The following is a 12130-nucleotide window of genomic DNA, read 5'->3' on the forward strand; positions in this document are numbered from 1 at the left end:
GCTGCAGGGCCGTCAGGGAGGCCCCGCCAGCCGACCGAGGGGAGCCTGTCGCGAGCCGGCCCCCCGCCCCAGGCAGCCTGTGCGGCCGGCGGGTGGGCGGCGCCCCGCGTGGTTCCGGGCCGCTGGTCCTGGGAGGCTCGCTCTTCCTGCAGCCTTTATTTTTTTATTTTTTTTTTAACATTTATTTATTTTTGGGACAGAGACACAGCATGAACGGGGGAGGGGCAGAGAGAGAGGGAGACACAGAGTCGGAAGCAGGTTCCAGGCTCAGAGCTGTCAGCACGGAGCCCGATGCAGGGCTCGAACTCACAGACCGCAAGATCGTGACCTGAGCTGAAGTCGGACGCTCAACCGACTGAGCCACCCAGGCGCCCCACTTTTTTTTTTAATTTTTTTTTAACATTTATTTATCTTTGAGAGACAAGCGGAGCACGAGCAGGAGGGGGGGGGAGAGAGAGAGAGATACGGAATCTGAAGCAGGCTCCAGGCTCTGAGCTGTTTGTCAGCACAGAGCCTGACTCGGAACTCAAACTCACAGACCGTGAGATCATGACCCGAGCTGAAGTCGGACGCTTAACCGACTGAGCCACCCAGGTGCCCCATTCCCGCAGCCTTTAAATCCGCGCCCTGGCGGTGTGTTTCTGTTGAGGTGAAGCTCACGTCACCAAGTCGACCGTCCTACAGCCTGTGTGTCACCGGCACGTAGCGCATTCACACCGCGGCCCAGCCACTGCCTGCCGTGTCCTCAAACGTGTGCGCCTCCCCAGAGGAGACCCTGTTCCCGGCACGCTGTCACTGCCTGCCCCACTCCGTCCCCCCTGAGACCCCCGCTTCACAGGGTTTTTGCAGCAAAGGCGGAGGGACCCCCGCTGGACTGGGCAGGGGGTATGTGCAGCAGACACAGGGTCTTCCCTCCCGGCCCCCCCTCCGTCCCCCCCGCCCCACTCTGCGCCCCCCCACTCTGTCCCCCCCCGGCCTTACTCCATCCCCCCAACCCCCCACTCTGTTCCCCCCCACTCCGTCCCCCCCACTCCATCCCCCCCAACCCCCAACTCCGTCCCTCCCCCCCGGTCTCCACTCCGTCCCCCCCTTCCATCCCCCCCACTCCGTCCTCCCCCACTCTGTCCCCCCCGCCCCACTCCGTCCCCCCCCCTCCATCCCCCCACTGGCCCCCACTCTGTCCCCTGCCCCCACTCCATCCCCCCCAACCCCCAACTCCATCCCCCCCACCGTCTCCACTCGGTACCCCCCCTCCGTCCCCCCGCCCCACTCCGCCCCCCCCCCACTCCGTCCCCCCAACTCCATCCCCCCACCAGCCCCCACTCTGTCCCCCTGCCCCCACTCCATCCCCTCCAATCCCCAACTCCATCCCCCCCCCGTCTCCACTCGGTACCCCCCCTCCATCCCCCCCGCCCCCACTCCATCCCCCCACTCCGTTCTCCCCCCACTCCATCCCCCCCAACCCCCAACTCCATCCCCCCCCCCGGTCTCCACTCTGTCCCCCCCCCTCCGTCCCCCCCGCCCCACTCCATCCCCCCCACTCCATCCCCCACAACCCCCAACTCCATCCCCCCCATCTCCACTCGGTACCCCCCACTCCGTCCTCCCCGCCCCCACTCCATCCCCCCCACTCCGTCCCCCCACCAGCCCCCACTCTGTCCCCCTGCCCCCACTCCATCCCCCCCCACTCCATCCCCCCCAACCCCCAACTCCATCCCCCCCCCGTCTCCACTCGGTACCCCCCCTCCGTCCCCCCCGCCCCCACTCCATCCCCCCCACTCCGTCCCCCCCCACTCCATCCCCCCCAACCCCCAACTCCATCCCCCCCCGTCTCCACTCGGTACCCCCCCTCCGTCCCCCCCGCCCCACTCCGTCCCCCCCACTCTATCCCCCCCAACCCCCAACTCCATCCCCCCCCGTCTCCACTCGGTACCCACCCTCCGTCCCCCCCGCCCCACTCCGTCCCCCCCCACTCCATCCCCCCACCGGCCCCCACTCTGTCCCCCCCAACTCCATCCCCCCACCGGCCCCCACTCTGTCCCCCTGCCCCCACTCCATCCCCCCCAATCCCCAACTCCATCCCCCCCCCCCGTCTCCACTCGGTACCCCCCCTCCGTCCTCCCCGCCCCCACTCCATCCCCCCCACTCCGTCCCCCCACCAGCCCCCACTCTGTCCCCCTGCCCCCACTCCATCCCCCCCAACCCCCAACTCCGTCCCCCCCCCAGTCTCCACTCCGTCCCCCCCACCCCCCACTCCGTCCCCCCTGCCACCGGAGCAGGGAAACAAAGACAGCGAGTTTGCTCCAGGCCTGGCTTCTGCCTGGCTACGCGGCTTCCAGCCGTGCCTGACCTTGGGGGAGACCCCGGGCACCGTTCTGCCGGGACCTTCACTAGGCCGGTGTCACCTCCGGGCCTAGCACTTGCCGCTCAGGGTGTCGGACAGGCCCGGTGCGCCGCGGACGGTGGGCCCATTATGGGCGCCGTGCTCCCTGACCCTCCCCACCCGCCTCCCAGCCTGCACCCCTGCCCAGCCCCCCGTGTCTGAAGGCCTACTGTGCGCGCGCCTGGGCCCGGAGCAAGCTCCTGACTCTGCCCCGAGCGCTGGAGGCCGGCGTGTCCGGCCCGCAGACATCCGGGGCGTCTGCCCCAGGGCTTGGCTCTGGGCCACCTGGAGGCCTTGAATTGCGTGCCGGTGGAAAGCAGCCCCTGGCTGGGGAACAGCAGACCCTGGGCGTGGGCTCCCGCCCCCTCCCCCGTCCCACCGCCTGGACACTGGATCCCTTCACCCAGCGGCAGCCTGAGGCTGGAGGGCGTGCTCCCCGGGGGCCGGTGCTCCAGCGCCCGGGCCCCGGCCTCCTTCCCCCCGCCGGGTGCCCCCCTTCCCCCTTCTCTGGGCCCGGTGGGGGTGACGTGCTGGCAAAGGCCACTCTGTTTTCCAGCCCAGTGACGCTCACATGTGACAGCGCAGGGGACAGTCCTCATGAAAAGCCCCTTTGTTTATTCTGGCTAATTAAGAAGTGGCAGGAGGCCTCAAAGGGGGCCCAGGCTCCACGTCCCCCCTGGAAGTCGGCCATGGTCCTAAGGGGCCGGGCCAGCACACCCAGCACTTGAGGAGGCTTTGGGGAGGACCTCTCGGGCCCAGCAGAGCGTCCAGCCACTTCCCGAGGGCCCTCTGGCCCGGGGTCGGCACGCCGTTGCCCTTGGGGGCTCAAACGGGAGCCCCGCTCCTCTCTCTGCACCAGGAGGCTGCAGAGGGCAGCGCTCAGCTTTCTGAGCCTCAACTCTCTGGTCTGTGAAATGGGACAGTAACGGGGGCTGAGTCTGCTGGGAGGAAGGCTCCAGAAGCGGAGGATGCTTCGGGGCTCGCACCGTGCAAACCAGTGCCTCGGTCCCCAGCGTGTCCGCCCCTCGCCCATCACGGCCAAGGCCGGGTGTGTGGGTGCAGGTTCTGACTTGCTTCGAGACGAACGAGTTCTAACCTCTGAGTATCGGATGGGAGCCGCACGGACGCTGGCACTTGGGTGCCGATCCCTCAGGTTTCCTGAAGCCGGCCAGGTCTTGGCTGGACGTGCAGTGATGGAGACCCAGCTGAGCTGCTCACCTCTCGGGGCCTCGGTTTACTGGTCTGTGTAATGGGGTGGGAGCAGAGGCAGAGGCTTGTCGGGAGGCCTCAGTGGGCTGTAGTGCACGCAGTGAGGTGCCCAGAACCACCCACCCCCCTCCGCCCCCGCTTGTCATCACCCCCTGTGACGTCATCTCGCAGTGGCCCAGAAGCCGCTCTCGCCACACCACACACGTGCCCATAAGAACCCTTAAAGCTTCAGTGTTCTCCAGAGGCCCGCTGGGCTGGCCGGTTATGGCGGTTTGTACGTTCTCGCAAGGACACCGTCACGCCAGGGGGGTTCCGCCCAGTGTCCGTGTCCCCCGCAGCGCTGTGCGGACAGCCCCCGTGAGCCGGGCCCACACTCTGACCTGCACGGAAGCCGTATCTGTGCCCCGGGGAGGGACGGGGCCCCAGGACCACGAACGTGCTGCTTTTCTCTGCAGCCTGGAGTGGCAGCCAGAGTCCCCTGCACTCGCCTGTCCCCTGGGAGTCATCGAGGAGCTCGGGAGGGCGGGCCTGAGTCCGCGGTGCGGGCCGGGAGGGGCGCAAGAGGGGACAGCCGGGACCTTGTGCAATCAACAGGCTCTTAGGGGCTGACCCCAAGCAGAGAGCTCTAGGGTAGTTTAAATTTGAAAATTAACATGAAATCAAAAGAGACAGAGTAATTTTTCATTCTGCTTGGAAGGTTATTTGCTTTCTCAGCTGATGCTTAGTGTACTGATACATGATGTCAAAAGGTAAATGATTTTAAACCAGATTCAATTTAAATTTCATTACATATTTGTAGGAGACGAGGCTCTAAGAATCCCTTGTCTCCTCTTGCAGGATCTTTCACTTTTAATAACTCTGGCGCCTAATGCCCTGATCTGCTTATTATGCAACCACGGGGCAGGGCGGTGCTCCTCAGGCGCCCAGAAACCCACTTGGAAGGCCTGAAACAGGCCTGCGTCTCCGAGCGCGGCCGCCCCGGGGGACCCAGCGCAGCCCCGATGGTCCTGGGAGAGGCAGGCTGGAGGCCCGGCTCCCGGGACGCGGAGTCCCTGCAGGCCTCGGTCTCCCCACCCGCGGCGTGAGGGGGACCACCTGAACCCCCTACGGCCCTTTGTGCAAACGCGAGGTGACGACGGCCAGGCTCCAGGAGTCCTGTCCGATCACAGCGGCACATCCTTGGGGCGGTCACTCAGCCTGTCTGTGCGTGAAGCGGGTCAGGAGGGGCTCCATCCGCTGGGCTGAGTAGCGTCCCCTCCAGATGTGTGTCCAGCCTGGGTGTGGCCGTATTTGGGAGTAGGGTCTCTGCAGATGCGGTCGCTTAAGGTGAGGGCGTGCTCACCTCAGGGTGGACCTAAGCTCTGTGCCGAGGGTCCTCGTAAGAAGCGGAGGGGACACAGGGACGCAGACATGCGGGGACAAGGCAGGTGACCCGGACTATGAGGAGACGCTGAGGCCGGGAGAGGGGCTGGTGCAGGTGGTCCCGCGGCCTCAGAAGGCCCCAGCCCTGTCCGGCCCTGGACCTGGGACTTCCCGCCTCCAGCATCGGAGGATCGGATTCTGCGGTGCAAGTGGCCCGGTCTGCGGCCGTTTGTGACTGCCGCCCTGGGAAGCAGACACATCAATGGGGGGCAGGTATGAGGGCGCCACGAGCCAGCGTCCCCACGGCCCAGAGACCGTGTCGGGCCCCCAGGGGCCCTGTTGGCCTTCTTCGTTTTCCTGCCTCTCCAACCCTTCCCTTGTCCCACGGCCCCGGCGGTCACCTCTCTGCCTCGAGTGCCCATCCTCATCTGAGCTCCACGGGGCCAGACATGGGGAGGGGTCACCTCGGCAGGCAAAGCTCGTGCTCTGGTCCAGGCAGTGGCCGGCTGCACCCAGCTTGCTGGGAAAGAAGGCACAGCACGAGGCACCGTGTGGGAGGTGGCCGCTAGGTGTGCAAGGGAGCCCCCGGGCGGGGGGTGTCGCTTGGGGCCGGGCATCTGGCGTTGGGACTGCGGGCTTACCCTGGACGCAGTCCTGGGACTGGACAATGGCCCAGGTGACTTACAGGGTGGAGAGGAAGAGCCCAGGAGGGGGCCCGGAGCCCGGGGGGCTCAGCCGTGTGGCAGAATGTCCGGACGCCCCCCCGGAAGTGCCAGGGTGCCCTCCTGTCGCCGGGGGCCCGAGCCCAGGCTTGCTGCCGACACTGCTGCTTCTGAGGCTCCCCCTCGGGGCCACGCTGGCCACACCGCCCTCTGCCCCGCTGTGCCCCTGCCCTGTTCCACGCTGACCATGCCGACCTCTCCCAGGCCGTGGCACCACCTCCCGTTTTTGGCGGGTGAGGAGAGGAACGGCCCGTGTCAGCCGTCCCGGCTTCCCCCAGGGAAGTGTCCTGGCCGAAGGTGTGGAGGCCCGGCCACAGAGGGTGGATGGAGCTCTCTGGAGAGCCAGGGACAGTTGGGAGGGACACAGCTTCAAGGAGAACATACAGGCTCTGGGTCTGGAAGTTTCTGTCAGGACAGGCCTGCCATGGTTTGCAGACCCTGGGCTCCAGAGAGTCCCTCAGGCCTGGGCCAGAGAGGGTCCCAAGGTGGGGGGGCTTGGCTGGGACTGCGGTGGGTGCAGAGGAGTGGGGACAGGGCCAGGGTCCCGCGGGTCACGATCCTGTCCGTGCCGTGAGGAACCAGCTCCGTGCCAGCCGCTGGGAGAGCCCCAGCGGTTGGGCCGCGAGATGCCTGCGTTCAACAGCACGTCTGTTTGTAGGGGGTCGTGAGCACGGGTGGAATTTTCTTTGGAAATTAATTGCCTGGTGAATCCTTCCTGTCACGGCTATTCCAACACAGCACCCCGGGCGTGGAAGGAAGGGCTGTAAATGGGTTTCCCCCGGCCCGTTTTACCGATTATCCCCGTCGCTTGGCCCTCTGGCTTTATTTATTTTAATTTATTTACTTAGGGCGTTAGTGCATCCGGGGGGCTCTTCTCCCTGGTTTGGGTTTAGTTTACTCTGCAGCGTTGAACAGTGAGGGATGGCAGTTTCCGGATCACGGCCTGGAGGCCCTTGGGGTTCAGCGTGTCGGTTCCTCAGGCACCGAGCCCGCCCCTGCCTCTCCCGCGTTCGTCCCGCTCTGCGGTCCTAATGGTGTTGCTTATTCCCAGCGCCACCCAAAAAAAGCACAAGATAACCACCCAGGCGCTAGTCACCATCAAGCTGGGGGTAAAAACAAAGAAATTCTGAAGCCGTGTTTCCAGGATGGGCGTCGTGTCTGTGACGAATGGCGTTTATTACAGACGTGGGGTTGCGGGGGTCCGTCACGGGCGCAGACGCTCAGGGATGCGGGGCGGCGCGCGGCTCTCGGCCTGCGAGGAGCGAAGGGGAGGTCGGGCAGGAGGAGAGAAGTGCTGTGTGTGATCGCTCGTCGGTGTTGGTTTGTCATTAAGGCAACACGCCGGGTTCTGGGGCCCTTCAGGCCCTCGTCTTGTGTCTGTGAACTCGGACTTGGCATCGGAAGCCCGTCGTCCTTGGATCTTGGGGAGGGGAGCCCCCCGTCCTCGGCTCGAGCCCGGAGCAAGGCGGGGCTGCGGGCTCCTGTCTGGAGGGGACTTGGGGGCAGCAATGGAGCCCAGCCTCAGGCCAGCATCGGGCAGTGCTAGCAGGGCGGGCCGCGTCCCCAGGTACGTGCCTGTCCTCGAGGAACCAAGCAAGGATGGTCGTGGGTGGGGGTGGGGGGGACAGAGGGAGGTCAGTTTTTCCCCAGAGGGGAGCCCAGAGCTGCCTCCTGCAGATCAGGTTGTGTCCGCGGCATCCCCCCCCCCGGTTCCGTGTCCACTCGTGACCTCGGGACCCTGGCCCCGTCTGCTCTCCCCTGCACCTACCGCAGACCTCTCGGGGTTCACAGGTCGTCTGCCAGGCACCCCGAGGAAGGACTTTGTGGCAGTGAGACCAGAGCGGGCCGGGAGGCCTGGTGCAGCGGGACGTGCCTCTTAGCGGCCCCGAGACGCCGTGGGTCCGCCGGGACCTGCCTCGCGTTCAGTCCGTCCCGGGAGCGGGCCAGGAGCGGACACGGCACCCCAGAGCGGAGGTCTACGGCGCGCGCGGGCGTCGGTCTCGTTCTCTGACAGTCGTGTGCCGGAACTCTCCGGGGCCCGCTTCGTCCTGGACTGAGCCCCCTCTGGCCTGACTCAGACCGCAGGGGCTGGTGGTCCTGGGTGGACAGCGGCTTTGGGATGTGGCCGTGGCCTCGTGTCTCTCAGAGGCTTCGAGGCCGGCACAAAGCAGACACTCTGTGGAGCTCTGTGCTGTGCCCACTGGCGGGGCTGTGACCAACTTGTCTGTGCTGTGGGCTGGACAGCAGAGCTAGGGTGGGGCAGGGCCCGGCCAGGGCCTGGGGTTCTCCTCCCTGTCCAGGGGACTCTGCGGGGCGGGATTGGGGTCCGCGAACTACTGGGTCCGCTCCCGGCCTCAGGCTGGGGCATGGGGACCAACGGGTCGTAAGTCTGCCTTTGGCAGCCCTGGTGGGGACGCGGCCCCGACTGGACAGCCCCGGACGCCCTCCTGGCCCCTGGAGGTTGGCTGGCCTTCCTCCAAAGACTGCGCTCTGGGGGCCAGAACTTAGGCGTTGCCTCGGGTCCTCGTGTGCCCGAATGGCCATCTGTGAACTTGCCGGGTGCCCCTCCGGGCTCAGCCCTGACCCGGCTGCAGGCACCCGGGGGCCCAGGGGAGCCTGTGCCCAGCTGGCACCTGCACCCCTGGGCAGCCTGGACTTCCTGCCAGGACGGGTTGCTGAGAAGCCTGCAGCAGCGGGCCGGGCCGGGTATGGACACAGGGTCCCCCCGGGGCTCCAGACGGCTGGCGGTGGCCTTTGGAGACGGCTGCGTGGGATGTCCCGGCGAGGTGCCTGGGGGCCCCCAGTGCCCTCCTGAGGCCCCCCTCACTTCTTCCCCACGGGGAGAGCCACGTGGCCTGTCCCACCTCACGGTTCTGACACTGCTGTGGTGGGGGCAGAGCGAGGGGACCCAAGGCCACGGCGGGCTCTGCACTGTGGCCGGGGCCCCGGATGGACACATTCCGGGTGGGATTTGCTGCCTGCGGGTTTTGGGTAGAGATCTAAGGAGCACGGGGACGTGGGGAGGAGCCTGTGTGCTCCCTGAGCCACTCGCTGGGCACAGGCAGGTCTGGGCACCTGCCTCCGTGGGCACGGACTGGCTTTGGCGCGTTTCTGCCCGGATGCTCAGGAGGCAGGGTCTGCAGGCGGTGGCTGTGCTGGGTTCGGCCCCACGTGAGACTGACCCGGTGACGGTCCTGTGACGGTCCCGAGCACCAAGATGGGCCGCCAGAGCGTGTGATTTCGTGGACTAAGATGGTTCATGCAAAGAACGGACCGAGATGAGGTCCGGACAGAGAGGCCCTGATGGTGTGTGCTGGGACAGGAGGGAGGGACGGGCACACGCACCCGGGCCGGACGCCCTTCACACTGGTGGTCGTCCACAGATAGGTGAGCCTCCCTGACCGTCCCCGTCTCTCTGTCTGTGTCTGTCCCTGTCCATCTGTCTTTCTGTGTCCCTCTCTGTCTCTGTGTTTGTGTCTTTCTCTCTCTGTGTCTCTGTCTCTCTCTTTCTGTCTGTGTCTCTTTCTCTGTCTCTGTGTCTCTCTCTGTCTCTGTGTCTTTGTGTCTCTGTGTCTGTCTGTCTCTTTGTGTTCCTCTCTGTCCCTGTGTCTCTGTCTCTCTCTCTCTTTGTTTCTGTCTCTGTGTCTCTGTCTCTCTCTGTGTCTCTGTCTCTGCATCTCTCTCGGTCTCTGTGTCTCACTATCCTTGTCACCTTTGTCGACAGCACCGGCAGCACCCAGAGTCTCCCCTTCCGGGGGTCTCAGCACCCACGACGCAGGAGGACCCCCCTTCAGTCCCCATCCCCCCGGACGAGGCCCTCCCGGGCCCCAGTGAAGCCATTTCTCAGACTGTGGCTTCTGACCCCCCGCTGATGTAAAATCGATATGCTGGGTCAGGATCAGTTTTAATAATGTAAAAATATTTACCCACAACGAAATTCCCTTTTCTGGGGTGCGTTTCCTGGAGTCGTTTCACGCGCAGACGTTCTCGTAAACATCAGTCAGGACACAGACGCTCCTCAGACTCCAGAGACCCCAACCCCGGCAACCACTGGTCTGTGCTCACTTCCTTCACCTCTGCCTTTTCCAGAACGTCTCAGGAATGGAATCCGCCGGCTACAGTGTCCCAGCCTGGCCTCCTTCCCCCCAGAAAGCGTCCGCGGTTCATCCGTGTGGTCCTGTGCCGCGGAAGCCTACAGGCGCACTGAGCCCTGGGGGCTCCTCCCTGGACCTGTCGGCCTCTGTCCTGTCCACGTGTGAGCCACCGTCCCTCCACGCCAGGTTGGGTTGGACACGGGAATGTTGAGGCCTGTGGTTCTGCCTGGGAAGGGGTGCAGACCTTGTCTGATGGCGTCGTGAGCAGGGCCCGCGTCAGCTCATTGTTCACAAAGAAGCAAGGGGCAAGCCGGGACGCCGAAAGGTGGCCGTGTCCCACGCAGCCTGCGGCTGGCCTCTGCAGTCACGTGGCCCTGTCGCCTGGGGTGCTCACTGCACGGACCGCCTCGAGCACTGGCTGGTGCCCAGCCCAAGCAAAACTAAAGCCTGGAGCCCCGGCCCTGGGAGCACCGGTCTGGGAGGGGGAGCCGTAGGAAGGAGGCAGGTGTCCCGGGCCGTGGGCAGGCGTCGCCAAGATCCATCCGCGTGCGCATCTCCCCTGTCCGAACCTCCTCCACTTCTGATCCTCGGTGTCCGGCCCCCTCCAGCCTGGGGTCCCGGGAGCCACCCCTCTGCCTGGCGCCTCCCAGCTGTGACCCCAGCCAAACGCCCTCCTTCGGGACGCCCAGGCCCCGATGACCACCCACGTGGCTGCTTCCTGGTGCCCCCACCCCTCCCTGCTGCTTCTCTTCCACGGAATCGTCCACCGGTCACACCGCGGGTCAGGGAAGCACGCTCTTTCTCTGAAGAGCATGACTGGTGTCCGGGCAAGAAGGGAGCCGCGGGGAGAGGCATGACTCCCCGGGAGATGGGCACTGACCCTGACGGCAGGAGTTGGCCCGGAAGCCCCAGGATGCCGGCAGAGCCCCGGAAGCTGGGACAGATTCCCTCTCGCGGCCTCGGAGGGAACCAGCCGTAGGGACACCATGATCCGGGGCGTCCGGAACTGGGAGAGAGCGCACGTCTGTTGTGTGAGCCGCCCGTCCGAGGGACCTCGTGATGGGGTCCCAGGAAACGAGTGCACTGCGCATTTAAGATCAGCTCTCACGGTCTCCCCTGGTCTGATGGCGGTCTGTCCACTCTGCCTGAGCGTGGTCCCGAGCCAGCTGCCCACCTGGCCATCTGTCACCTGCCCATCCGGCTCCCTGGGGGAGCACCACCGGCTGGGGCTCTGCTGGGTGCCCTTACCCCGACACTGGTCACTTCTGGCAGGTGACTCGCCCCCACCCTGTGCCGTCTCCCCGCCATAGGGGGGGCTTGGGGGCCCGGGTGCTGGGGGGGGGGCAGGGACAGGGCTGTGGGGGCAGCACAGAGAGGCAGCCAGGGCCAGGTGGGGGCTGACCCAGGGCCAGCGCAGAGTGGGCTGGGGTGCAGATGGGAGGGCAGGAGGCAGCAAGGGGCACCGTACCGGCCAGAAATCACAGCCCCGCCACCCGGGAGGTCAGGACGGACACTTAAACACACAACACATGTGATGCACAGAGTAAACACAGCGTACACGCATGCACGTGTGTGCAAACCACACACGGACCGTGCACACGTGAACAGGACACACACATGCACCCACAAACACGTGCACACACACAACGCACACGGATAGTGCCCGTGCATACGTGCACACACACGCACACGCCGACACTCGCACACATGGACAGTGCACGCGCAATCACAAAGCACACCGGCACGGCCCCTGCCCCCGCTCGCTCTCCCCGCTGTGGGGTGCTCCCAGAGGTGACCTTGGTTGGCTGTGGGCAACCAGCTGCCACTTGCCTTTGTCCGCTTGGCCCGCAAGCCCCACCGTGGCCTCCGGGTGTCGGGATGCCGGAAAAGTGCCTTCCCGCTGTGGAAGGGGGGGCCCCCGTGCACCGACGCTCAGGTTCCTCGGCCTGGGGGGTCCCAGTGCTGGGGCTCGAGAAGCAGAAGCCGCTGCTGTGTGGACACGGATGGTGTGGAACCGCCTGCTTTCCCCATGCTGCACACGCGGAGTCCTGCGAGCTTTCTCCGGAGCCAGGCGATCGCTGCCCTGGTGCGGGCTCTCTGGGCGGCTCGGCCCCCTCTGGGGTCAGGGAACATCGGCCTCCCGCCAGAGGCCAGGTGCCGGAGCGTGAGGCCGCAGCCTGGAGGAGCCAGATGGGCGGGCGGCCCCCGTGAGAGTCCCAGGCTTGGCCCCGGAACGGAGGTGCCTGTGGGATCTGGAGGCTCCCCGGCTCGTGGCCCCTGGTCCACCTCACAGCCAGGCCAGGGCCATCCTCTCTTTCCTCCACTTCCGCTTTTGTCCCCCCACATCCTCTCTGCCTCTG

At 65.9% G+C, this 12130-nt stretch overlaps 1 protein-coding gene across 1 annotated transcript in view; it reads left to right on the top strand.

The window, feature by feature from the left end:
- Positions 1-12130, top strand: part of TAFA5 (TAFA chemokine like family member 5) — a 196519-nt gene that overhangs the window by 19330 nt on the left and 165059 nt on the right. The gene's annotated exons all lie outside the window — the stretch shown is intronic.

This window comes from Leopardus geoffroyi, chromosome B4 (assembly GCF_018350155.1).
Source record: "Leopardus geoffroyi isolate Oge1 chromosome B4, O.geoffroyi_Oge1_pat1.0, whole genome shotgun sequence".
Lineage (NCBI taxonomy): Eukaryota > Metazoa > Chordata > Mammalia > Carnivora > Felidae > Leopardus > Leopardus geoffroyi.